At 28.8% G+C, this 23,621-nt stretch overlaps 1 long non-coding RNA gene across 2 annotated transcripts; it reads left to right on the top strand.

Moving 5' to 3' along the window:
• The first annotated feature begins 8,989 nt into the window (after window positions 1-8,989).
• Window positions 8,990-21,294, top strand: LOC116257366 (uncharacterized). Of its 2 annotated transcripts, none has more exons than XR_004173379.2 (4): window positions 8,990-9,535; window positions 9,615-9,777; window positions 20,230-20,425; window positions 20,505-21,294. It is a non-coding gene; the product is annotated as an uncharacterized LOC116257366 (long non-coding RNA). The 2 variants fall into 2 exon arrangements; XR_004173378.2 differs by having other exon boundaries at window positions 20,184-20,425.
• The last annotated feature ends 2,327 nt before the right edge of the window (window positions 21,295-23,621 follow it).

Raw genomic sequence — 23,621 nt, 5'->3', positions numbered from 1 at the left:
AGACGGTGCCTTTGAAAAAGAAAACAACGTGAAACTTTGCAATCCTTCAAACATTTTATGAGTTCGAAACAATATTTGCAAAAGTATAAAATGGCCTAAAAGTATTTGAAAGTTTTAGAAAGGCTTGACACCATTTTCAATTATTAAAAAAAAGGCTAAAGTTTCATCAAAGTCATAAGAGTTGCAAGAGTTGCAAATTTCGAAGTAAAACCTTGAAAAAAGACCAAATCCGAGTAAAGCCTTGAAATTTCAAGTTTATGAATGTTCATAACCATTGAAATTAGTTAAATTTTTGACATTTTGTAGAAAATGTGAAGAGTCATAATTTTGAGTTGCAAAACACGTGAAAAATTACAAGAATTTTATAAAACTATTAAAGATTCGATGAAGTTTAGCAAAATGTCAAACTATAGATACATTTCACCAAAATATATCAAGAGGACTAACTTTTATAAACAAAAATAAGACATTTGCAAAATTTCCAAACTATTCGAAGCCATTAGCAACAGTTAGCCTCGTCTTGTTGTACAACTGTAAGAGTTGAAAATTTTTTCAAAAAAAATTGATTGCTTTTGGAACAAAACAAATATGAATTTTCAGAAGCTTTATACAAAGTTCATGAATTTAAGAGACTTTTTGAAATTGTGTTTCGTTGGCTATCAAAGTATTGGGATGTTAAACATTTGAAAAGTTCAAACATTTTGGAAAGTTTGTAAAAGGTAATAAAGCATGTAAAACTTCGAACAATATATAATTGTTCAAAAAATTTTGAAATTAGTGAATATCTTAAATTTCAACAATCTTGTATAAAATATTCTCAAAATCTTTAGAAATCAAAACATACAAAAAAGTGCAAAAAATATAAAAAAGCAGAATATTTTATATTAACTTTTGCAAAATTTCAAAAAGAACATGAATTTCACAAAACCAATAAACACTGCCATTGAAAAAGGAAACAACATGACAATTTTGCAATCCTTCAAAAATTTTATGAGTTCGAAACGGTACTAACAAAACCATAAAATGGCTTAAAAGTATTTGCAACTTTTAAACTAGTACGAGCAGTAAATTTCAAAAAATAAAATTACAACTTTGCAAAATTTTAAAAAGTAAAATTTTTCAGATTTTTTAAAATTATAATTCATTGGAACCAAAGACATCAAAGTTTGGTAGAAATTTTAATAATTTTGAAGCTTATAAAAGCAAAAAGCTTGTAAAATTTTTAAAAGATTAAAAGTATTCACAAGTATGAAATTTTTGACATTTTAGACTAAACACAAAGACATAATCTTTGAAATATAGTATTTACAAAACATGTAAAAATGTGCAAGAATTTTGTATAACAAAAACAATTATGAAGTTTAGTAAAATTTCATATTGTGCGTATACTTCACCAAAATAAATAAAAAATGTTTTTAAAAGCCAAAATAACACATTCGTAAAATTTTCAGAAGGTTTTGAAACCATTTGCAATTTCTTTGAAAGAATACTAAAAGTTACATCAAGTCGCAAAAACTTGTAAAAGTTATAAATTTCATGAAATTTAAATGTTTTTTTTAAAGCAAGTAAGAATTTTCATAAAATTTGCACAATCAGACTTTTCAAAATTTTACGAATGTGTTATTTTGGCTTTTAAAAACATTTTTTATTTATTTTGGTGAAGTATACGCACAATATGAAATTTTACTAAACTTCATAATTGTTTTTGTTATACAAAATTCTTGCACATTTTTACATGTTTTGTAAATACTATATTTCAAAGATTATGTCTTTGTGTTTAGTCTAAAATGTCAAAAATTTCATACTTGTGAATACTTTTAATCTTTTAAAATTTTACAAGCTTTTTGCTTTTATAAGCTTCAAAAATTATTAAAATTTCTACCAAACTTTGATGTCTTTGGTTCCAATGAATTATAATTTTAAAAAATCTGAAAAATTTTACTTTTTAAAATTTTGCAAAGTTGTAATTTTATTTTTTGAAATTTACTGCTCGTACTAGTTTAAAAGTTGCAAATACTTTTAAGCCATTTTATGGTTTTGTTAGTACCGTTTCGAACTCATAAAATTTTTGAAGGATTGCAAAATTGTCATGTTGTTTCCTTTTTCAATGGCAGTGTTTATTGGTTTTGTGAAATTCATGTTCTTTTTGAAATTTTGCAAAAGTTAATATAAAATATTCTGCTTTTTTATATTTTTTGCACTTTTTTGTATGTTTTGATTTCTAAAGATTTTGAGAATATTTTATACAAGATTGTTGAAATTTAAGATATTCACTAATTTCAAAATTTTTGAACAATTATATATTGTTCGAAAGTTTTACATGCTTTATTACCTTTTACAAACTTTCCAAAATGTTTGAACTTTTCAAATGTTTAACATCCCAATACTTTGATAGCCAACGAAACACAATTTCAAAAAGTCTCTTAAATTTCATGAACTTTGTATAAAGCTTCTGAAAATTCATATTTGTTTTGTTCCAAAAGCAATCAATTTTTTTTGAAAAAATTTTCAACTCTTACAGTTGTACAACAAGACGAGGCTAACTGTTGCTAATGGCTTCGAATAGTTTGGAAATTTTGCAAATGTCTTATTTTTGTTTATAAAAGTTAGTCCTCTTGATATATTTTGGTGAAATGTATCTATAGTTTGACATTTTGCTAAACTTCATCGAATCTTTAATAGTTTTATAAAATTCTTGTAATTTTTCACGTGTTTTGCAACTCAAAAATTATGACTCTTCACATTTTCTACAAAATGTCAAAAATTTAACTAATTTCAATGGTTATGAACATTCATAAACTTGAAATTTCAAGGCTTTACTCGGATTTGGTCTTTTTTCAAGGTTTTACTTCGAAATTTGCAACTCTTGCAACTCTTATGACTTTGATGAAACTTTAGCCTTTTTTTTAATAATTGAAAATGGTGTCAAGCCTTTCTAAAACTTTCAAATACTTTTAGGCCATTTTATACTTTTGCAAATATTGTTTCGAACTCATAAAATGTTTGAAGGATTGCAAAGTTTTCACGTTGTTTTCTTTTTCAAAGGCACCGTCTATTGGTTTTTTATGAAATTCTTGTACTATTTGAAAATTTGCAAAAGTTAATATAAAATTTTCTGGTTTTTAAAAATTTCTTCACTTTTTCATTTGTTTTTGGAAGACTAGTTTTCTAAAAGATATGACTACACATTTATACAAAATTGTTGAAGTTGCAGATATTTACTAATTTCAAAATTTTGAAACAATTATACATTGTTTGAAAGTTTTACAAACTTTATGACCTTTTACAAACTCTCCAAAAATGTTTGAACTTTCAAGTATTTAACATCACAATACTTTCATAGCTAACGAATCACAATTTCAAAAAGTTTCGTAAATTTCATGGAACTTTGTATAAATCTTCTGAAAATTCATATTTGCTTGGTTCCAAAGCATTCAAATTTTTTGGAAAAAATTTACAACTCTTACATTTGTACAACATGATGAGACTTTGTCTTGTTTTTTTAGCTGTTGCTAATGGTTTTCAAATAGTTTGGAAGTTTTGCAAATGTCTTATTTGTCTTTAAAAGTTAGTCTTCAAGATATATTTTGGTGAAATGTGTGCATATTTGGACATTTTGCTAAAACGTCATCAACTCTTTTATAGTTTTATAAATTCTTATAGTTTTTCACATGTTTTGCAACTCAAAAATTACTACTCTTTCACATTTTCTACAAAATGTAAAAATGTTAAGTAATTCCAATGGTTATGAACACTCATAAATTTGAAAGTTTAAGGTTTTAACTAGGTTTTGATCCTTTTTCAAGGTTTTACTTCGATTGCAACTCTTACATGTTTTATGATTTTGATGAAAGTTTAGCCTTTTTTTTTAATGATTGAAAATGGTGTGTAACCTTTTTAAAAGTCACAAATACTTTTGAGTCATTTTATAGCTTTGCAAATATTGTTTCAAACTAATAAAATTTTTGATGGATTGCAAAGTTTTGACATTGTTTTACTTGTTTTTGTTGAAATTCATGTACTGTTTGAAATTTCGCAAAAGTTAATTTAAGATTTTCGGGTTTCAAAATTTCCGCACTTTTTCATATGTTTTGGAAAGACTTGTTTTCTAAAGATTATGACAGCAAATTTTATACAAAATTGTTGAAATTTCAGATATTTACTAATTTTCAAATTTCTAAACATTATATATTATTTGAAAGTTTTACAAGCTTTGTGACCTTTTCAAGCTTTTCAAAATATTTAGTATCTCAATACTTTGATAACCAATGGAAACACTATTTCAAAAATTCTCAAATTTTATAAACTTTGTATAAATGTTCTGAAAAATTTATGTTTGCTTGGTTCCAAAATCATTGAAAGTTTTTCAGAAAAATTTACAACTCTAACTGTTGTACAACGTAATCAGACTTTTGTCTTTTTTTTTTTAATTTTAATTTTTACAGTTGTTGATGGTTTTAAATAGTTTGGAAACTTGGAATTGTCTTATTTTTGTTTTTAAAAGTTAGTCTTATTGATATATTTTTGGTGAAATGTGTTTATAGTTTGATATTTTGCTAAACTTCATCAAATCTTTTATTGTTTTACGAAATTCTTGTACTTTTTCACGTGTTTGGCAATTCAAAAATTATGACTCTTCACATTTTCTACAAAATGTAAAAAATTCAACTAATTCCAATGGTTAATGAACACTTATAAACTTGAAATGTCAAGGTTTAACTAGGTTTTACTTCGAAATTCACAACTCTTACAAGGTTTAACTAGATTATGACTGCTCATTTTATACAAAATTGTTAAAATTTCAGATATTTTTTATTTTTCAAAATTTTTAAACAATTATATATTGTTTAAAAGTTTTACAAGCTTTGTGACCTTTTACAAACTTTTCAAAATGTTTGAACTTTTCAAATATTTAACATCCCAATAGTTTGATACCTCACTAAACACAATTCTAAATGGTCTCATAAATTTCATGAACTTTGTCTAAAATTTATGAAAATTGATATTTGCTTGGTTTCGAAAGTGTTCAATTTTTTTTGAAAAAGTTTACTACTTTTACAGTTCCACAACATGAAAAAAGACAAAAGTCTCATCATGTTGTAGAACGTGAAAAAAGACAAAAAACAGTTCTACTCCTATACTTGAAATATCAAAGTTTTACTATGTTTTGGTCCTTTTTTAAGGTTTTACTTCGAAATTTGCAACTCTTACAAGTTTTATGACTTTGATGAAACTTTAGCCTTTTTTTAATAATTGAAAATGGTGTGCAGCCTTTTTAAAAGTTGCAAATACTTTGAAGCCATTTTATTTGTTTTGCAAATATCGTTTTCAAACTCATAAAATTTTTGAAAGATTGCAAAGTTTTCCCCGTTGTTTTCTTTTTCAAAGTTAGTGTTTTATGTTTTTTGTGAAATTCATGTATTATTTAAAATTAAGCCTGGGCGTTGGGCCGGACAAACCATGTCCCTGGCCGGGCCCGGGTCCAATAATGCGCCCCGGCGGGTACCCGGCCTGGCCCGTCCCCCCTCCTCCTCTCGTCCTCCTCCTCCTCCTCCTTCTCCTCCTCCTCCCCCTTCTCCTCCTCCTCCCTCCCTCCTCCTCCTCCTCCTCCTCCTCCTTCTCCTCCTCCATCCTCCTCCTCCCCTTCTCCTCTTCCTCCTCCTCCTCCCGTCCCTCCTCCTCCTCCTCCTCCTCCTCCTCCTCCTAGTCCTCCTCTTCCCATCCCCCATCCTCCTCCTCCTCCTCCTAACCATTCCCCTCCTCCTCCTCCCGTCCCTCCTCCTAGTCCTCCTCTTCCCGTCCCCCATCCTCCTCCTCCTCCCTCTCTTCGCGTCCCCCCCTCCTCCTCTCGTCCCTCCTCCTCCTCCTCCTCCTCCCTCCTCCTCCTCATCCTCCTCCTCCCCCTTCTCCTCCTCCTCCTCCCTCCTCCTCATCCTCCTCCTCCTCCTCCCCCTTCTCCTCCTCCCCCTTTTTCAAAGGCAATGTTTATTGGTTTTTCTGAAATTGATGCACTATTATAAATTTTGCAAAAGTCAATATAAAATTTCTGGTCTTTCAAAATTTCTGCACTTTTTCATATGTTTTGGAAAGACTTGTTTTCAAAATTATATATTGTTTGAAAGTTTTACTAGCTTTGTGACCTTTTACAAACTTTTCAAAATATTTGAACTTTTCAAATATATAGCATCCCAATATTTTGATAGCCAACAAAACACAATTTCAAAAAGTCTCATAAATTTGATGAACTTTGTATAAATCTTTTGAAAATTCAATTTTTTGCTTGGTTCCGAAAGCATTCATTTTTTTTTTCGAAAAACTCTACAACTCTTACAGTTCTACAACAAGATGAGACTTTTTTTTTTTAAAGTGCTAATTGTTTCAAAAAGTTTGGAAATTTTGCAAATGTCTTATTTTTGTTTCTAAAAAAACTAAAAGGTTTGTCTTGTTGATATATTTTGGTGAAATGTGTGCATAGTTTTGACATTTTGCTAAACTTCATCAAATTGTTTATAGTTTTATAAAATTCTGATACTTTTTCACATGTTTTGCAATTCTAAAATTTGGACTCTTCATACTTTGTACGAAATCTAAACAATTTACCTAATTCCAATGGTTATGAACTCTCATAAACTTCAAAATTTTGAAGTTTTACTAGGTTTTGGTCCTTTTTCAAGGTTTTACTAGGTTGTACTTCGAAATTTGCAAATCTTACAGGTTTTATGACTTTGATGAAACTTTAACCTTTTTGTAATAATTGAAAATGGTGTCAGATTTTTTTAAAAAATTGCAAATACTTTTAAGCCTTTTTATAGCCTTGCAAATATCGTTTCGAACTCATAATATTTTTGAAGGATTGAAAGTTTTCACATTGTTTCCTTTTTCAAAGGCAGTATTTACTACTTTTTGTGAAATTCATGTACTATTTGAAAATTTGCAAAAGTTAATGTAAAATGTTCTGTTTTTTCAAAATTTCCGGCACTTTTTCATATGTTTTGGAAAGACTTGTTTCCAAAGATTATTATGACTACACATTTTATACAAAATTGTTGAAGTTTCAGATATTTACTAGTTTCAATTTTTTTTTAACAATTTTGTATTTTTTAAATGTTTTACTAGCTTTGCCACCTTTTACAAACTTTCCAAAATATTTGAACTTTTTAAATATATAACATCTCAATACTTTGATAGTCAATGAAACACAATTTCAAAAAGTCTCATAAATTTCATGAACTTTGTACAAATCTTCTGAAAATTCATATTTGCTTGGTTCCAAAAGCATTCAATTTTTTTCAAAAAAGTTTACAACTCTTTCTGTTGTACAACTTGATGAGACTTTTGTCTTTTTTTTTTTTACAGTGGCTAATGGTTTCAAAATTTTGTAAATGTCTTATGTTTGTTTCTAAAAGTTAGTCTTGTTGATATATTTGGTGAAATATGTGCATAGTTTGGCGTTTTGCAAAGCTTCATCAAATTGTTTATAGTTTTACAAAATTCTTGTACTTTTTCACGTGTTTTGCAATTCAAAAATTATGACTCTTCACATTTTCTATAAAATATAAAAAATTAACTAATTCCAATGGTTATGAATGCTCATAAACATGAAATTTCAAAGTTTTACTAGGTTTGGTCCTTTTTCAAGGGTTTTACTAGGTCTTATTTGAAATTTGCAACTCTTATAAGTTTTATGACTTTGGTGAAACTTTAATCTTTTTTTAATAATTGAAAATGGTGTCAAGCCTTTTTAAAAGCTGCAAATACTTTTAAGCCAGTTTATAGCCTTGGACATATCGACTCGAACTCATAATATTTTTGAAGGATTGTAAAGTTTTCACATTGTTTCCTTTTTCAAAGGCAGTGTTTACTGTTTTTGTTAAATTCATGTACTATTTGAAATTTTGCACAAGTCAATATAAATTTTTCTGATTTTTCAAAATTTTGCACTTTTTCGTATGTTTTGGAAAGACTTGTTTTCTAAAGATTATGACTACACTTTTTATGCAAAATTGTTGAAATTTCAGATGTTTACTAATTTCAAAATTTTTAAACAATTATATATTGTTTGAAAGTTTTACAAGCTTGTGACCTTTTACAAACTTTCCAAAATGTTTGAACTTTCCAAATATTTAACATGCCAATACTTTGATAGCCAACAAAATACAATTTCAAAAGTCTCATAAATTTCATAAACTTTGTATGAATCTTTTAAAAATTCATATTTGCTTGGTTCCAAAATCATTGAAATTCTTTCGAAAAAATTTACAACTCTTACGGTTGTACAACGTGGTGTGACTTTTGTTTTTTTGTTTTTTGGTTTTGTAGTTGCTAATGGTTTTGAATAGTTCAGAAATTTTGCAAATGTCTTATTTTTGTTTCTAAAAGTTAGTCTTCTTTCTAGATATATTTGGTGAAATGTGTTTATAGTTTGACATTTTGCTAAACTTCATCAAATCTTTTATTGTTTTACGAAGTTCCTTGTACTTTTTCACGTGATTGGCAACTCAAAATTTATGACTTTTCATATTTTCTACGAAATGTGAAAAATTTAACTAATTCCAATGGTTATGAATGCTTCTTAAACTTGAAATTTCAAAGTTTTGCTGGGTTTTGGTCCCTTTTTACTGGGCTTTACTTCAAAATTTGCAACTCTTACAAGTTTTGTGACTTTAATGAAAGTTTAGCCCTTTTTTAATAATTGAAAATGGTGTCAAGCTGTTGGAAAATTTTGCGAATGTTTTATTTTGTTTTCTAAGTGTTTGCACTTTTTGTAGATTTTGGTGAAATGTCTGCACAATTTGAAGTTTTGCTATACTTCATTAAGTTTTTCGAAATTCTTGATATTTTTCACATGTTTTGCAAACATTTTAAATTTTTTTAAAAAATTATGACTCTTCATGTTTTTTGCAATATGTCAATATTTCCAACATTAACTAATTTTAAATTTTATAAGCACTTGTAAAATTTAAAAAAAAATCAGAAACATTGTGTGAGTTTTTGTAAAATTTCTAATTATCTTGATGCTTGATAGTAGTTTTTTGACTTTATAATATGTAGAATCCTTACAAGTTTTAAAACCTTATATTAAGTGTGTCTTTTCATTTGTTGAAATGCTCTATACTGGTCTCTCAGTCTTTTTGAGTGGGTCACAGGTCTTATTTGTCAGTTTTTTTTGTAAGATGTTTTAATGGCCCTGTTGTTATAACTCATGTTAGTAAAGGGCAAGTACTCTATATGGGTGTCTCTGTCTTTATGAGTTGGTCTCTCAGTGTTTATGATGTTGTTATAACTCTTATAAGTAAGGGGAGCACAATAATTTACTGTATCAAGGACATCTTAAACAAGGGTTTCAACCCTGTGTTCAAGAGTTTTGGAAGGAAATCAATGGAATGAGAGGGGTAGGGGGAACGTGAAGATCCTGAATCACAAGGAAAGTGGAAGGATCGTGCTGGTCATGCGGCAGTCAGCAAAATATGTGGAGTATTTGATGTATTGATTGAAGCATAGCTTGACAACGTATCCATATTTCTTCAAGATCTTGGTAGGATTCCTTTCCTTGTTAGATATAGGATTTGTTCCCTATTTTGTAGCTGCTACAGCTCATCAAATGTTTTTTGCAGGGGCACCATTCCCTCCTAATTATAAGGATGTGGTCAAGACTATTTTCAAGTGCTTATTCTGTATCTATGCACATATTTACAACTCACACTTCCAGAAGATTGAAGCCTTAAATAAGAAGTTCACTTACATACTTGCTTTAAGCGTTTCATTCTGTTTACATGTGTAAGTCTTTCAGCTTATTTCCTTTCCCTTAAGTTTTTAACTTGTTTGATTAAATTGCTTCTATATCTGTTACCTCTTTTTGTCTCAACCTTCATTTCTGGAGATGCTTTTGTACTTTCTTGTGACTGAATTGCCCCTGTTTGTTCTGTGCTTCAAGCTTATCTAGCTCATTCTGCAGCCCTAAGCATAACCAATGAGTCCTTTTAGTAGTATGCGCAATTGCTTTTACTGTTTTTTTATAAATCAGTATTTTTTTTTTTTTTATATTGTTGGACTTTAGCACCCACAATAGAATTTTAGAATGTTGTCCTTATGGGAGTCTCTGTTGTTATTCTCTGCTTTTATGAAAAGATAGAGTAGCTACTAGATTTCAAGAAGGAAAGCATTTTTTGCTTGATATGATTATATTTTTAAAACAATGGCAAAAACTGTTTTTTATAAACTTTTCAAAATTTTGAACTTTTCAAAATATTTAACATCAAATATTTTATTGACCAACTAAACTTAGTTTCTTAAATTTTTATAAATTTTAGAAACTTTGTGTAAATTTTTGACAATTCTTAGTTATTTTGACAGAAACATTCATGTTTTCTAAAATTTACAATTCATATAGATTTTACACCTTGATGAAATTTTAGGCTTTTTTTTATGATAACTGCAAATGATTTTATATTGTTTTAAAATTTTGTGAATGTTTAATTCGGTTTTTTAAAGTTTGTATTTGTTTGTTTTTAAGTTTTGGTGAAATGTGTCAACAATTTGAAATTTTTCTAAATTTGAAAATATCTTTAGTAGTTTTACAAAGTTCTTGCTCTCTTTTGTTTTACTATATTACTTTTTCGATTCAGAGTTGCAAACACTTTTAAACCATTTTAAAAATTTGTGAATGTCGTTTTTGAATGTTGCAAAATTTTCACGTTGTTTTGATTTTTAAAAGGAAGCACTTTTTGTTGGTTTTTGTAAAATCATGGTCTATTTAAAGTTTTGTAAAAAATAATAACAACTTTTTTTAGGTTTACAAAATGTGTACTTTTTTGTATGTTTTGATAAGAGTATACTATTTTATGAAAAAGATGGCTCCATATTTTGTTTGAATTGTTAGATATTTCACATATTTACTGATGTTTGGAAACATTCTAAAGTTTTTTAAACTTTTCAAATCGTTTATGTCATACATGTTAATTGTCAATGGAGTAAAATTTTGAAAAGTCTGATTGTGCAAATTTTATGAAAATTCTTACTTGCTTTAAAAAAAACATTTAAATTTCATGAAATTTATAACTTTTACAAGTTTTGCGACTTGATGTAACTTTTAGTATTCTTTCAAAGAAATTGCAAATGGTTTCAAACCTTCTGAAAATTTTACGAATGTGTTATTTTGGCTTTTAAAAACATTTTTTATTTATTTTGGTGAAGTATACGCACAATATGAAATTTTACTAAACTTCATAATTGTTTTTGTTATACAAAATTCTTGCACATTTTTACATGTTTTGTAAATACTATATTTCAAAGATTATGTCTTTGTGTTTAGTCTAAAATGTCAAAAATTTCATACTTGTGAATACTTTTAATCTTTTAAAAATTTTACAAGCTTTTTGCTTTTATAAGCTTCAAAAATTATTAAAATTTCTACCAAACTTTGATGTCTTTGGTTCCAATGAATTATAATTTTAAAAAATCTGAAAAATTTTACTTTTTAAAATTTTGCAAAGTTGTAATTTTATTTTTTGAAATTTACTGCTCGTACTAGTTTAAAAGTTGCAAATACTTTTAAGCCATTTTATGGTTTTGTTAGTACCGTTTCGAACTCATAAAATTTTTGAAGGATTGCAAAATTGTCATGTTGTTTCCTTTTTCAATGGCAGTGTTTATTGGTTTTGTGAAATTCATGTTCTTTTTGAAATTTTGCAAAAGTTAATATAAAATATTCTGCTTTTTTATATTTTTTGCACTTTTTTGTATGTTTTGATTTCTAAAGATTTTGAGAATATTTTATACAAGATTGTTGAAATTTAAGATATTCACTAATTTCAAAATTTTTGAACAATTATATATTGTTCGAAAGTTTTACATGCTTTATTACCTTTTACAAACTTTCCAAAATGTTTGAACTTTTCAAATGTTTAACATCCCAATACTTTGATAGCCAACGAAACACAATTTCAAAAAGTCTCTTAAATTTCATGAACTTTGTATAAAGCTTCTGAAAATTCATATTTGTTTTGTTCCAAAAGCAATCAATTTTTTTTGAAAAAATTTTCAACTCTTACAGTTGTACAACAAGACGAGGCTAACTGTTGCTAATGGCTTCGAATAGTTTGGAAATTTTGCAAATGTCTTATTTTTGTTTATAAAAGTTAGTCCTCTTGATATATTTTGGTGAAATGTATCTATAGTTTGACATTTTGCTAAACTTCATCGAATCTTTAATAGTTTTATAAAATTCTTGTAATTTTTCACGTGTTTTGCAACTCAAAAATTATGACTCTTCACATTTTCTACAAAATGTCAAAAATTTAACTAATTTCAATGGTTATGAACATTCATAAACTTGAAATTTCAAGGCTTTACTCGGATTTGGTCTTTTTTCAAGGTTTTACTTCGAAATTTGCAACTCTTGCAACTCTTATGACTTTGATGAAACTTTAGCCTTTTTTTAATAATTGAAAATGGTGTCAAGCCTTTCTAAAACTTTCAAATACTTTTAGGCCATTTTATACTTTTGCAAATATTGTTTCGAACTCATAAAATGTTTGAAGGATTGCAAAGTTTTCACGTTGTTTTCTTTTTCAAAGGCACCGTCTATTGGTTTTTATGAAATTCTTGTACTATTTGAAAATTTGCAAAAGTTAATACAAAATTTTCTGGTTTTTAAAAATTTCTTCACTTTTCATTTGTTTTTGGAAGACTAGTTTTCTAAAGATTATGACTACACATTTATACAAAATTGTTGAAGTTTCAGATATTTACTAATTTCAAAATTTTGAAACAATTATACATTGTTTGAAAGTTTTACAAACTTTATGACCTTTTACAAACTCTCCAAAATGTTTGAACTTTCAAGTATTTAACATCACAATACTTTCATAGCTAACGAATCACAATTTCAAAAAGTTTCGTAAATTTCATGAACTTTGTATAAATCTTCTGAAAATTCATATTTGCTTGGTTCCAAAGCATTCAAATTTTTTGGAAAAAATTTACAACTCTTACATTTGTACAACATGATGAGACTTTGTCTTGTTTTTTTAGCTGTTGCTAATGGTTTCAAATAGTTTGGAAGTTTTGCAAATGTCTTATTTGTCTTTAAAAGTTAGTCTTCAAGATATATTTTGGTGAAATGTGTGCATATTTGGACATTTTGCTAAACGTCATCAACTCTTTTATAGTTTTATAAATTCTTATAGTTTTTCACATGTTTTGCAACTCAAAAATTACTACTCTTCACATTTTCTACAAAATGTAAAAATGTTAAGTAATTCCAATGGTTATGAACACTCATAAATTTGAAAGTTTAAGGTTTTACTAGGTTTTGATCCTTTTTCAAGGTTTTACTTCGATTGCAACTCTTACATGTTTTATGATTTTGATGAAAGTTTAGCCTTTTTTTTTAATGATTGAAAATGGTGTGTAACCTTTTTAAAAGTCACAAATACTTTTGAGTCATTTTATAGCTTTGCAAATATTGTTTCAAACTAATAAAATTTTTGATGGATTGCAAAGTTTTGACATTGTTTTACTTGTTTTTGTTGAAATTCATGTACTGTTTGAAATTTCGCAAAAGTTAATTTAAGATTTTCGGGGTTTTCAAAATTTCCGCACTTTTTCATATGTTTTGGAAAGACTTGTTTTCTAAAGATTATGACAGCAAATTTTATACAAAATTGTTGAAATTTCAGATATTTACTAATTTTTAAATTTCTAAACAATTATATATTATTTGAAAGTTTTACAAGCTTTGTGACCTTTTCAAGCTTTTCAAATATTTAGTATCTCAATACTTTGATAACCAATGGAACACTATTTCAAAAATTCTCAAATTTTATAAACTTTGTATAAATGTTCTGAAAATTTATGTTTGCTTGGTTCCAAAATCATTGAAAGTTTTTCAGAAAAATTTACAACTCTAACTGTTGAACAACGTGATCAGACTTTTGTCTTTTTTTTTTTTAATTTTAATTTTTACAGTTGTTGATGGTTTTAAATAGTTTGGAAACTTAGAATTGTCTTATTTTTGTTTCTAAAAGTTAGTCTTATTGATATATTTTGGTGAAATGTGTTTATAGTTTGATATTTTGCTAAACTTCATCAAATCTTTTATTGTTTTACGAAATTCTTGTACTTTTTCACGTGTTTTGCAATTCAAAAATTATGACTCTTCACATTTTCTACAAAATGTAAAAAATTCAACTAATTCCAATGGTTATGAACACTTATAAACTTGAAATGTCAAGGTTTAACTAGGTTTTACTTCGAAATTCACAACTCTTACAAGGTTTAACTAGATTATGACTGCTCATTTTATACAAAATTGTTAAAATTTCAGATATTTTTCAAAATTTTTAAACAATTATATATTGTTTAAAAGTTTTACAAGCTTTGTGACCTTTTACAAACTTTCCAAAATGTTTGAACTTTTCAAATATTTAACATCCCAATACTTTGATACCTCACTTAACACAATTCTAAATGGTCTCATAAATTTCATGAACTTTGTCTAAAATTTATGAAAATTGATATTTGCTTGGTTTCGAAAGTGTTCAATTTTTTTTGAAAAAGTTTACTACTTTTACAGTTCTACAACATGAAAAAAGACAAAAGTCTCATCATGTTGTAGAACATGAAAAAAGACAAAAAAACAGTTCTACTCCTATACTTGAAATATCAAAGTTTTACTATGTTTTGGTCCTTTTTTAAGGTTTTACTTCGAAATTTGCAACTCTTACAAGTTTTATGACTTTGATGAAACTTTAGCCTTTTTTTAATAATTGAAAATGGTGTGCAGCCCTTTTAAAAGTTGCAAATACTTTTAAGCCATTTTATTTGTTTTGCAAATATCGTTTTCAAACTCATAAAATTTTGAAAGATTGCAAAGTTTTCCGGTTGTTTTCTTTTTCAAAGTTAGTGTTTTATGATTTTTGTGAAATTCATGTATTATTTAAAATTAAGCCTGGGCGTTGGGCCGGACAAACCATGTCCCTGGCCGGGCCCGGGTCCAATGATGCGCCCCGGCGGGTACCCGGCCTGGCCCGTCCCCCTCCTCCTCTCGTCCCTCCTCCTCCTCCTCCTTCTCCTCCTCCTCCCCTTCTCCTCCTCCTCCTCCTCCTCCCTCCCTCCTCCTCCTCCTCCTCCTCCTCCTTCTCCTCCTCCCCCTTCTCCTCTTCCTCCTCCTCCTCCCGTCCCTCCTCCTCCTCCTCCTCCTCCTAGTCCTCCTCTTCCCATCCCCCATCCTCCTCCTCCTCCTCCCGGCCCTCCTCCTCTCGTCCCTCCTCCTCCTCCTCCTTCTCCTCCTCCTCCCTCCCTCCTCCTCCTCCTCCTCCTCCTTCTCCTCCTCCCCCTTCTCCTCTTCCTCCTCCTTCTCCCGTCCCTCCTCCTCCTCCTCCTAGTCCTCCTCTTCCCATCCCCCATCCTCCTCCTCCTCCTCCCGTCCCTCCTCCTAGTCCTCCTCTTCCCGTCCCCCATCCTCCTCCTCCTCCCTCCCTCCTCCTCCTCCTCCCTCCTCCTCCTCCCCCTTCTCCTCTTCCTCCTCCTCCTCCTCCTCCTCCTCCTCTTCCCATCCCCCATCATCCCCCTCCTCCTCCTCCTCCCGTCCCTCCTCCTAGTCCTCCTCTTCCCGTCCCCTTCCCCCCTTCCACCTCCTCCTCCTCCTCTTCCCCCTTCCGCCCTTCCACCTCCCCCTCTTCCCCCTTCCCCCCTTCCGTCCCCCTCCTCCCGTTCCTCCTCCTCTTCCCTCTTCCCCCTTCCTCCCTTCCGCCTCCACCTTTTCCCCTTTCCCCTTTCCCCCCTTCCGCCTCCACCTCCTCCTCTTCCCCCTTCCGCCTCCCCTCCCCCCCTTCTGCCTCCACCTTTTCCCCCTTCCCCCTTCTGTCTCCACCTTTTCCCCCTTCCCCCCTTCTGCCTCCACCTCCTCCTCCGCTGGCCCTCTCCTTCTTCCCCTTTCCCCCCGTCGGGCCGGGGCGACCCCGGTCCGGGTTTCGTGCCTGACGGGCCGATCCGGGATGCCCACTCCTATTTAAAATTTTGCAAAGGCTAATATAACATTTTCTGGTTTTTCAAAATTTCGACACTTTTTGTATGTTTTGGAAAGTCTCGTATTCTAACGATTAATTTCAAAATTTTTAAACAAGTTTTTGTATTGTTTGAAAGTTTTACAAGCTTTGTGACCTTTTACAAACTTTCCAAAATGTTTGAACTTTTGAAATGTTTAACATCCCAATAGTTTGATAGCCAAAGAAAGACAATTTGTAAAGGTCTCATAAATTTTATAAACTTCGTATAAATCTTTTGAAAATTCGTATTTGCTTGGTTCTAAAAGCATTCAATTTTTTTGAAAAGAATTTACAACTCTTACGATTGTACAATGTGATAAGACTTTTGTCTTTTTTTTTTCACAGTTGCTAATGGTTTCAAATATTTTGGAATTTTTGCAAATTTCTTATTTTTGTTTCTAAGACTTAGTCTTTTTGGTGAAATGTGTGCGTAGTTTGACATTTTGCTTATCTTCATCAAATCTTTTATAGTTTTACAAAATTCTTGTACTTGCAACTCAAAAAATATGTCTCGTCAGGTTTTTTACAAAATGTAAAAAATTTAACTAATTTCAATGGTTATGAACACTCATAAACTTGAAGTTTCAAGGTTTTACTAAGTTTTGGTCTTTTTCATGGTTTTACTCTTCGAAATTTGCAACTCTTACAAGTTTTATTACTTTGTTGAAACTTTAACCTTTTTTAATAATTGTAAATTGTGTCAAGCCTTTTTAAAAATTGCAAACACTTTTAAGTTATTTTATAGTTTTGCAAATATCATTTCGAACTCATAAAATTTTTGAAGGATTGCAAAGTTTTCACGTTGTTTCCTTTTTCAAAGGCAATGTTTATTGGTTTTTCTGAAATTAATGCACTATTATAAATTTTGCAAAAGTCAATATAAAATTTTCTGGTCTTTCAAAATTTCTGCACTTTTTCATATGTTTTGGAAAGACTTGTTTTCAAAATTATATATTGTTTGAAAGTTTTACTAGCTTTGTGACCTTTTACAAACTTTTCAAAATATTTGAACTTTTCAAATATATAGCATCCCAATATTTTGATAGCCAACAAAACACAATTTCAAAAAGTCTCATAAATTTGATGAACTTTGTATAAATCTTTTGAAAATTCAATTTTTTGCTTGGTTCCAAAAGCATTCATTTTTTTTTTCGAAAAACTCTACAACTCTTACAGTTCTACAACAAGATGAGACTTTTTTTTTTTAAAGTGCTAATTGTTTCAAAAAGTTTGGAAATTTTGCAAATGTCTTATTTTTGTTTCTAAAAAACTAAAAGTTTGTCTTGTTGATATATTTTGGTGAAATGTGTGCATAGTTTGACATTTTGCTAAACTTCATCAAATTGTTTATAGTTTTATAAAATTCTGGTACTTTTTCACATGTTTTGCAATTCTAAAATTTGGACTCTTCATACTTTGTACGAAATCTAAACAATTTACCTAATTCCAATGGTTATGAACTCTCATAAACTTCAAATTTTGAAGTTTTACTAGGTTTTGGTCCTTTTTCAAGGTTTTACTAGGTTGTACTTCGAAATTTGCAAATCTTACAGGTTTTATGACTTTGATGAAACTTTAACCTTTTTGTAATAATTGAAAATGGTGTCAGATTTTTTTAAAAATTGCAAATACTTTTAAGCCTTTTTATAGCCTTGCAAATATCGTTTCGAACTCATAATATTTTTGAAGGATTGAAAGTTTTCACATTGTTTCCTTTTTCAAAGGCAGTATTTACTACTTTTTGTGAAATTCATGTACTATTTGAAAATTTGCAAAAGTCAATGTAAAATGTTCTGTTTTTTCAAAATTTCTGCACTTTTTCATATGTTTTGGAAAGACTTGTTTCCAAAGATTATTATGACTACACATTTTATACAAAATTGTTGAAGTTTCAGATATTTACTAGTTTCAATTTTTTTTTAACAATTTTGTATTTTTTAAATGTTTTACTAGCTTTGCCACCTTTTACAAACTTTCCAAAATATTTGAACTTTTTAAATATATAACATCTCAATACTTTGATAGTCAATGAAACACAATTTCAAAAAGTCTCATAAATTTCATGAACTTTGTACAAATCTTCTGAAAATTCATATTTGCTTGGTTCCAAAAGCATTCAATTTTTTTCAAAAAAGTTTACAACTCTTTCTGTTGTACAACTTGATGAGACTTTTGTCTTTTTTTTTTTTACAGTGGCTAATGGTTTCAAAATTTTGTAAATGTCTTATGTTTGTTTCTAAAAGTTAGTCTTGTTGATATATTTTGGTGAAATATGTGCATAGTTTGGCGTTTTGCAAAGCTTCATCAAATTGTTTATAGTTTTACAAAATTCTTGTACTTTTTCACGTGTTTTGCAATTCAAAAATTATGACTCTTCACATTTTCTATAAAATATCAAAAAATTAACTAATTCCAATGGTTATGAATGCTCATAAACATGAAATTTCAAAGTTTTACTAGGTTTGGTCCTTTTTCAAGGGTTTTACTAGGTCTTATTTGAAATTTGCAACTCTTATAAGTTTTATGACTTTGGTGAAACTTTAATCTTTTTTAATAATTGAAAATGGTGTCAAGCCTTTTTAAAAGCTGCAAATACTTTTAAGCCAGTTTATAGCCTTGGACATATCGACTCGAACTCATAATATTTTTGAAGGATTGTAAAGTTTTCACATTGTTTCCTTTTTCAAAGGCAGTGTTTACTGTTTTTTGTTAAATTCATGTACTATTTGAAATTTTGCACAAGTCAATATAAATTTTTCTGATTTTTCAAAATTTTGCACTTTTTCGTATGTTTTGGAAAGACTTGTTTTCTAAAGATTATGACTACACTTTTTATGCAAAATTGTTGAAATTTCAGATGTTTACTAATTTCAAAATTTTTAAACAATTATATATTGTTTGAAAGTTTTTCAAGCTTTGTGACCTTTTACAAACTTTCCAAAAAGTTTGAACTTTCCAAATATTTAACATGCCAATACTTTGATGGCCAACAAAATACAATTTCAAAAGTCTCATAAATTTCATAAACTTTGTATGAATCTTTTAAAAATTCATATTTGCTTGGTTCCAAAACCATTGAAATTCTTTCGAAAAAATTTACAACTCTTACGGTTGTACAACGTGGTGTGACTTTTGTTTTTTTGTTTTTTGGTTTTGTAGTTGCTAATGGTTTTGAATAGTTCAGAAATTTTGCAAATGTCTTATTTTTGTTTCTAAAAGTTAGTCTTCTTTCTAGATATATTTTGGTGAAATGTGTTTATAGTTTGACATTTTGCTAAACTTCATCAAATCTTTTATTGTTTTACGAAGTTCCTTGTACTTTTTCACGTGATTGGCAACTCAAAATTTATGACTTTTCATATTTTCTACGAAATGTGAAAAATTTAACTAATTCCAATGGTTATGAATGCTTCTTAAACTTGAAATTTCAAAGTTTTGCTGGGTTTTGGTCCCTTTTTACTGGGCTTTACTTCAAAATTTGCAACTCTTACAAGTTTTGTGACTTTAATGAAAGTTTAGCCCTTTTTTAATAATTGAAAATGGTGTCAAGCTGTTGGAAAATTTTGCGAATGTTTTATTTTGTTTTCTAAGTGTTTGCACTTTTTGTAGATTTTGGTGAAATGTCTGCACAATTTGAAGTTTTGCTATACTTCATTAAGTTTTTCGAAATTCTTGATATTTTTCACATGTTTTGCAAACATTTTAAATTTTTTTAAAAAATTACGACTCTTCATGTTTTTTGCAATATGTCAATATTTCCAACATTAACTAATTTTAAATTTTATAAGCACTTGTAAAATTTAAAAAAAAATCAGAAACATTGTGTGAGTTTTTGTAAAATTTATAATTATCTTGATGCTTGATAGTAGTTTTTTGACTTTATAATATGTAGAATCCTTACAAGTTTTAAAACCTTATATTAAGTGTGTCTTTTCATTTGTTGAAATGCTCTATACTGGTCTCTCAGTCTTTTTGAGTGGGTCACAGGTCTTATTTGTCAGTTTTTTTTGTAAGATGTTTTAATGGCCCTGTTGTTATAACTCATGTTAGTAAAGGGCAAGTACTCTATATGGGTGTCTCTGTCTTTATGAGTTGGTCTCTCAGTGTTTATGATGTTGTTATAACTCTTATAAGTAAGGGGAGCACAATAATTTACTGTATCAAGGACATCTTAAACAAGGGTTTCAACCCTGTGTTCAAGAGTTTTGGAAGGAAATCAATGGAATGAGAGGGGTAGGGGGGACGTGAAGATCCTGAATCACAAGGAAAGTGGAAGGATCGTGCTGGTCATGCGGCAGTCAGCAAAATATGTGGAGTATTTGATGTATTGATTGAAGCATAGCTTGACAACGTATCCATATTTCTTCAAGATCTTGGTAGGATTCCTTTCCTTGTTAGATATAGGATTTGTTCCCTATTTTGTAGCTGCTACAGCTCATCAAATGTTTTTTGCAGGGGCACCATTCCCTCCTAATTATAAGGATGTGGTCAAGACTATTTTCAAGTGCTTATTCTGTATCTATGCACATATTTACAACTCACACTTCCAGAAGATTGAAGCCTTAAATAAGAAGTTCGCTTACATACTTGCTTTAAGCGTTTCATTCTGTTTACATGTGTAAGTCTTTCAGCTTATTTCCTTTCCCTTAAGTTTTTAACTTGTTTGATTAAATTGCTTCTATATCTGTTACCTCTTTTTGTCTCAACCTTCATTTCTGGAGATGCTTTTGTACTTTCTTGTGACTGAATTGCCCCTGTTTGTTCTGTGCTTCAAGCTTATCTAGCTCATTCTGCAGCCCTAAGCATAACCAATGAGTCCTTTTAGTAGTATGCGCAATTGCTTTTACTGTTTTTTTATAAATCAGTATTTTTTTTTTTTTTATATTGTTGGACTTTAGCACCCACAATAGAATTTTAGAATGTTGTCCTTATGGGAGTCTCTGTTGTTATTCTCTGCTTTTATGAAAAGATAGAGTAGCTACTAGATTTCAAGAAGGAAAGCATTTTTTGCTTGATATGATTATATTTTTAAAACAATGGCAAAAACTGTTTTTTATAAACTTTTCAAAATTTTGAACTTTTCAAAATATTTAACATCAAATATTTTATTGACCAACTAAACTTAGTTTCTTAAATTTTTATAAATTTTAGAAACTTTGTGTAAATTTTTGACAATTCTTAGTTATTTTGACAGAAACATTCATGTTTTCTAAAATTTACAATTCATATAGATTTTACACCTTGATGAAATTTTAGGCTTTTTTTTTATGATAACTGCAAATGATTTTATATTGTTTTAAAATTTTGTGAATGTTTAATTCGGTTTTTTAAAGTTTGTATTTGTTTGTTTTTAAGTTTTGGTGAAATGTGTCAACAATTTGAAATTTTTCTAAATTTGAAAATATCTTTAGTAGTTTTACAAAGTTCTTGCTCTCTTTTGTTTTACTATATTACTTTTTCGATTCAGAGTTGCAAACACTTTTAAACCATTTTAAAAATTTGTGAATGTCGTTTTTGAATGTTGCAAAATTTTCACGTTGTTTTGATTTTTAAAAGGAAGCACTTTTTGTTGGTTTTTGTAAAATCATGGTCTATTTAAAGTTTTGTAAAAAATAATAACAACTTTTTTTAGGTTTACAAAATGTGTACTTTTTTGTATGTTTTGATAAGAGTATACTATTTTATGAAAAAGATGGCTCCATATTTTGTTTGAATTGTTAGATATTTCACATATTTACTGATGTTTGGAAACATTCTAAAGTTTTTTAAACTTTTCAAATCGTTTATGTCATACATGTTAATTGTCAAGGGAGTAAAATTTTGAAAAGTCTGATTGTGCAAATTTTATGAAAATTCTTACTTGCTTTAAAAAAAAACATTTAAATTTCATGAAATTTATAACTTTTACAAGTTTTGCGACTTGATGTAACTTTTAGTATTCTTTCAAAGAAATTGCAAATGGTTTCAAACCTTCTGAAAATTTTACGAATGTGTTATTTTGGCTTTTAAAAACATTTTTTATTTATTTTGGTGAAGTATACGCACAATATGAAATTTTACTAAACTTCATAATTGTTTTTGTTATACAAAATTCTTGCACATTTTTACATGTTTTGTAATACTATATTTCAAAGATTATCTCTTTGTGTTTAGTCTAAAATGTCAAAAATTTCATACTTGTGAATACTTTTAATCTTTTAAAAATTTTACAAGCTTTTTGCTTTTATAAGCTTCAAAAATTTTTAAAATTTCTACCAAACTTTGATGTCTTTGGTTCCAATGAATTATAATTTTAAAAAATCTGAAAAATTTTACTTTTTAAAATTTTGCAAAGTAGTAATTTTAGTTTTTGAAATTTACTGCTCGTACTAGTTTAAAAGTTGCAAATACTTTTAAGTCATTTTATGGTTTTGTTAGTACCGTTTCGAACTCATAAAATTTTTGAAGGATTGCAAAATTGTCATGTTGTTTCCTTTTTCAATGGCAGTGTTTATTGGTTTTGTGAAATTCATGTTCTTTTTGAAATTTTGCAAAAGTTAATATAAATATTCTGCTTTTTTTATATTTTTGCACTTTTTTGTATGTTTTGATTTCTAAAGATTTTGAGAATATTTTATACAAGATTGTTGAAATTTAAGATATTCACTAATTTCAAAATTTTTGAACAATTATATATTGTTCGAAAGTTTTACATGCTTTATTACCTTTACAAACTTTCCAAAATGTTTGAACTTTTCAAATGTTTAACATCCCAATACTTTGATAGCCAACGAAACACATTTTCAAAAAGTCTCTTAAATTTCATGAACTTTGTATAAAGCTTCTGAAAATTCATATTTGTTTTGTTCCAAAAGCAATCAATTCTTTTTGAAAAAATTTTCAACTCTTACAGTTGTACAACAAGACAAGGCTAACTGTTGCTAATGGCTTCGAATAGTTTGGAAATTTTGCAAATGTCTTATTTTTGTTTATAAAAGTTAGTCTTGATATATTTGGTGAAATGTATCTATAGTTTGACATTTTGCTAAACTTCATCGAATCTTAATAGTTTTATAAAATTCTTGTAATTTTTCACGTGTTTTGCAACTCAAAAATTATGACTCTTCACATTTTCTACAAAATGTCAAAAATTTAACTAATTTCAATGGTTATGAACATTCATAAACTTGAAATTTCAAGGCTTTACTCGGATTTGGTCTTTTTCAAGGTTTTACTTCGAAATTTGCAACTCTTGCAACTCTTATGACTTTGATGAAACTTTAGCCTTTTTTTTAATAATTGAAAATGGTGTCAAGCCTTTCTAAAACTTTCAAATACTTTAGGCCATTTTATACTTTTGCAAATATTGTTTCGAACTCATAAATGTTTGAAGGATTGCAAAGTTTTCACGTTGTTTTCTTTTCAAAGGCACCGTCTATTGTTTTTATGAAATTCTTGTACTATTTGAAAATTTGCAAAAGTTAATATAAAATTTTCTGGTTTTTAAAAATTTCTTCACTTTTTCATTTGTTTTCGGAAGACTAGTTTTCTAAAGATTATGACTACACATTTATACAAAATTGTTGAAGTTTC

The sequence above is a fragment of the Nymphaea colorata genome, chromosome 7 (assembly GCF_008831285.2).
Source record: "Nymphaea colorata isolate Beijing-Zhang1983 chromosome 7, ASM883128v2, whole genome shotgun sequence".
Taxonomy (NCBI): Eukaryota; Viridiplantae; Streptophyta; class Magnoliopsida; order Nymphaeales; family Nymphaeaceae; genus Nymphaea; species Nymphaea colorata.
The sequence above is the reverse complement of the archived record's forward strand: the minus strand, read 5'-3'. Positions and strand labels throughout refer to the sequence as shown.